The 4131-nt window shown below is 31.8% G+C and overlaps 1 non-coding gene across 1 annotated transcript; it reads right to left on the reverse strand.

Annotated features, from left to right (window-relative positions):
• Window positions 1-3567: 3567 nt before the first annotated feature.
• On the reverse strand, window positions 3568-3674 carry LOC148761195 (small nucleolar RNA R71). The gene has a single exon (XR_016028100.1). It is a non-coding gene; the product is annotated as a small nucleolar RNA R71 (small nucleolar RNA).
• Window positions 3675-4131: the final 457 nt, after the last annotated feature.

Consider the following 4131-nt stretch of genomic DNA (forward strand, 5'->3'; position numbering starts at 1 on the left):
GTCATATATACTTCTTCTTGCAAATTCCCATTGAGGAATGCAATTTTCACATCCATTTGCCATATCTTATAATCATGGTATACAACAATTGCAAGAAAAATCCTAATGGATTTAAACATTGCCACTAGTGAAAAGTTTTCCTCAAAGTCAATACCATGCCTTTATTTACACCCCTTTGCAAGCAATCTAGCTTTAAATGTATGTATCTTACCATCCACGTCGTTCTTTCTTTTAAAAACCCAAATGCACCAAATGGATTTTATCCCTTCGAGTGAATTCACCAAAGTCCACACTTGGTTGGCATCCATGGCATTCATTTCAGATTTCATGGTTTCAAGCCCTTTCTTAGAATTGATGTCTAACATCACCTCCTTATAAGTTGTTGGCTCATCATTCATGAGCAATACGTCCCTATATAAGACAAATCGATATCTTTCAAGAACTTGACTTATCCTACCAGACCTTTTGAGTGGTTGTGTCTCTTGAGTTTGGGGTAGTACATCAAAAGTCACAACCTCAGGCTCTGGTTCCATAGGAATGTCAATTTGTGAGTCTCGAATCTCTTCGAGTACAATCTTGATCCCATTAGCCTTTTCTCTTAAGAACTTTTTGAAAAGGAAAGTGGCATGCATTGAGACAAATACTTTTTACTTGATGGGATTATAAAAGTAATATTCGTGTGACTTTTTAGAATATCCCACAAATTTACATTTGTTTGATCTTGCTCCAAGCTTATCAGACATTGTATGTTTTACATAAGCAGTACATTCTTAAATCTTGGTATAAGACAAGTTGGGTTTCTTCCTAATCCATATCTCATATGGCGTCTTATCAACTGATTGGTAAGAACCTTGTTTAGAATGTAGGTAGCACTATCTAGGGCATATCCTTAGAAAGATATAAGAAGTTTGCACAACTCATCATGGATCTAACCATGTTCAACAAGGTTCAATTTTTTCTCTCAAACACCTCATTGTGCTTTGGAGTCCATAGAGGAGTCTGTTGTGCGAGAATCCCATTCTATTTCATGTAATCTAAAAACTCTTGACTAAGGTATTCTCCTTCTTAATCAGATCTAAGATTAAGAATACTTTTCCCAGTTTGTTTCTCCACCTCTGCTCTGAACTCCTTAAACTTTTCAAAAGATTCAGACTTATACCTCATCAAACACACATAACCAAAGTGAGAAAAGTCATCCGTAAAAGTGATGAAATAGGAGATTCCCTTTCTAGCACTTGCGTTCATAGGACCACATAAATCTGAATGTACAAGTCCTAGCAACACCCTAGCTCATTTATCATTTTGGGTGAAAGGAGACTTGGTCATCTTACCAAAGAGACAACACTCACACATTCCATAAGATTCATAGTCAAATGGATCGATATAACAATGTTTGTGTAATTTGGTTGAGCGAGTCTCATTGATGAACCCAAGCCTACAGTGATAATTCTATTTTATAGAATTATTTTAGTCTCGTTTTGTTCTTAAATGTTAGTTAAGTCCTTAAATTGTAACTATAATTTACTTCTTTTTAGTTATTTTTCTAATTAGTTTATTTTTATTGAGTTATTTTAATTTTATTTTTATGTACTTTAATTTTTCTATTATTTATTAGCTTTTATGCCTTTGTAGAATTTAAAGGAATAAGGCTTAATTTTATAAAGAAAGGTGTTTGAAGGATCCAAAATCCTGCTCATACATACTTCAGTGTTTCGACCATAACTCTAACTCTAGATGTCCAAATGATGCAATTATTGAGCCTTTGGAAAGTTAAGAGAAAGAGCTACAACTTTCATGCAAACCATTATGCCTAGTTCTACCTTGAAGACTAAGAAAATCGTGTTGGAATATGGCCAAGTGTAATGCTACGGGAATGGCAATTTGAAGGATGATATTTGATGTTTGGTCCTTATAACACTTCTAAGCCCAAAAGTTAGAGTCATTAAGTTAAAATATGTTTAATTGAGGGAATTTTAGGTCATGATTATTAGTATTTAAAGGGTGCTGTGGGAGAAGAAAAAAACACAACTCTAAGAGATTCAAGAAGCTAGAAGTTATGGCTAAAGTTTAGAGAGCAAGGCTGCAAATATTTGTTTTGTCTTCTTCCTTAGCCTTTATATTTCTTGTTACTCTTAATGGTTAAACTTCACATATTTTTATTTATCTTTGCAATTATGAGTAAGTAATTTTATTTTTCTAGGATTGCAATTGAATTTGCATGTAATTTGAATTTTTAGTCTCTTTTTTGCTTATTTTCAAAGGAATTGAATTGTTTATTCCAATTTATTCTTAATGCTTTTATTGCTTAGCTACCAATTAAATTAATTTAGAAACAAACATAATTTAGGAAAGGGAGTTTAGTGTAGGCTAAGATTGGAATAGCATAAGATCATATTAATTGATTTGTATATAAGATAGGGATATACCTATATGTCATATGTAGCCAGAATTAGAGCTTGAACTTAATGATTTCGTTTTAATTTCAATTCATATAGGGATATAGTATTTTGGTTAAAATAGATATTTTTACAAGAAGAGTCGGGAGACCCTTATAAATAGTTGAGGACTCTAAATTAGCAATTCAACATATTGAAATAAGTTAAGAAAGAGAAGTAAGATTTAGATGAAGTGTGAGAGATATTGTAATCCTAGGCTTATTTCTATTAAGTTTTACCAAATTTTATTTCTTCTTTGATTTTTATTCTTATTAATTAGTTTTGCTAATTTTAGTTTAAATAATTATTTACTTTTTAACGATTTGGATAAAATTAAATTGTGTTAATTTTAATACTTGGTAACCTTTTAAAATAATTCTTTGTAGGATCGATACTCTATTTGTCATTATACTATCTTTGCGATACGTGTACTTATATGAGTAGAAAATTAAACAATAAGTTTTTGGCACCGTTGTTGGAAAATTATTTTCTAAAATATTTACTGATATTAATACCAAGCAATTTAGTCTTACTTCAAATTTTATTTTTTTTGTTTTAATATTATTTTTGATTGTTTGTAGATACCTTTGGTCTTTGTATGCAAAGAAGAAGCAATTTAAATCTTGTTCCTTTTATCCAGAGATACAAAGAACTTTCAGACAACGCCGAAGGGAGAATTTGCAAGTTACAGCTTTAAATCAAACAATGGCTGATGATAACAAGAATAATGACAATAATGCCATTAATATGGTTTTCAAAGAAAATAAAGCATTGCAGGATTATGCTGTTCTTCTTTTGCAAGGTTTGTACCAAAGCATTAGAGGACCTTCCATCAATGCAAATAATTTCAAAATTAAGCTAACTTACATTCAAGTGATTCAGTTTTTAGTTTAGTTTGGTGAGTTACCTAGTGATGATCATAATTCTCATTTGGTGAATTTTATAGAAATTTGTGATACTTTCAAATATTACGGAGTAACTGATGATGCTGTTAGATTGAGATTGTTTCCATTTTCTTTGAGAGATAAAGCAAAGAGTTAGCTCAATTCACTACCCAATGGATCTATTACTTCATGGGAAGACTTGGCTCAAAAATTTACAGCCAAAATTCTTTTCGCCTACTAAAATTGCAAAGATAAGGAATGATATAACCTCATATACACAATTTGATGGTGAATCCTTGTATGAAGCTTGAGAGGGATTTAAGGAATTACTTAGAAGATGTCCACATCATGGGATTCCTATTGGTTGCAAGTTTAGACATTCTACAATGGGTTGGTAGGTTCAATAAAAACCACAATCGATGCTGCTGGTGGGGCATTAATGGGTAAGAATGCTGCAAAGGCTTATAATCTGTTGGAAGAAATGGCCTCATATAACTACCAATGGCTTTCAGAAAGGTTTGGTGTCCTAGAAGAGCTATTGAAGCCTATGAGATTAACGCACTCAACGCCTTGACTACACAAGTATCTGCACTAACCAAGAGGTTTGACACGATGAGAGTTCATGCTATCCAAAAATTCTTTGTAATCTGTGAGATGTGTGGAGAAGGCTAATAACTCTATAATATAGAGTTATTTGGACTTAATTTTGATAGTAATTTAGTTTAGTTCTTGTAGTAATGCATAAAAATTAGTAAGTTTTATTTAATTATTTTAAATTAGTTATTTTAGGTGAGTCAATCTAATCATGGTTA

Source organism: Theobroma cacao, chromosome 8, assembly GCF_053813885.1.
Source record: "Theobroma cacao isolate CCN51 chromosome 8, ASM5381388v1, whole genome shotgun sequence".
NCBI classification, from domain to species: domain Eukaryota; kingdom Viridiplantae; phylum Streptophyta; class Magnoliopsida; order Malvales; family Malvaceae; genus Theobroma; species Theobroma cacao.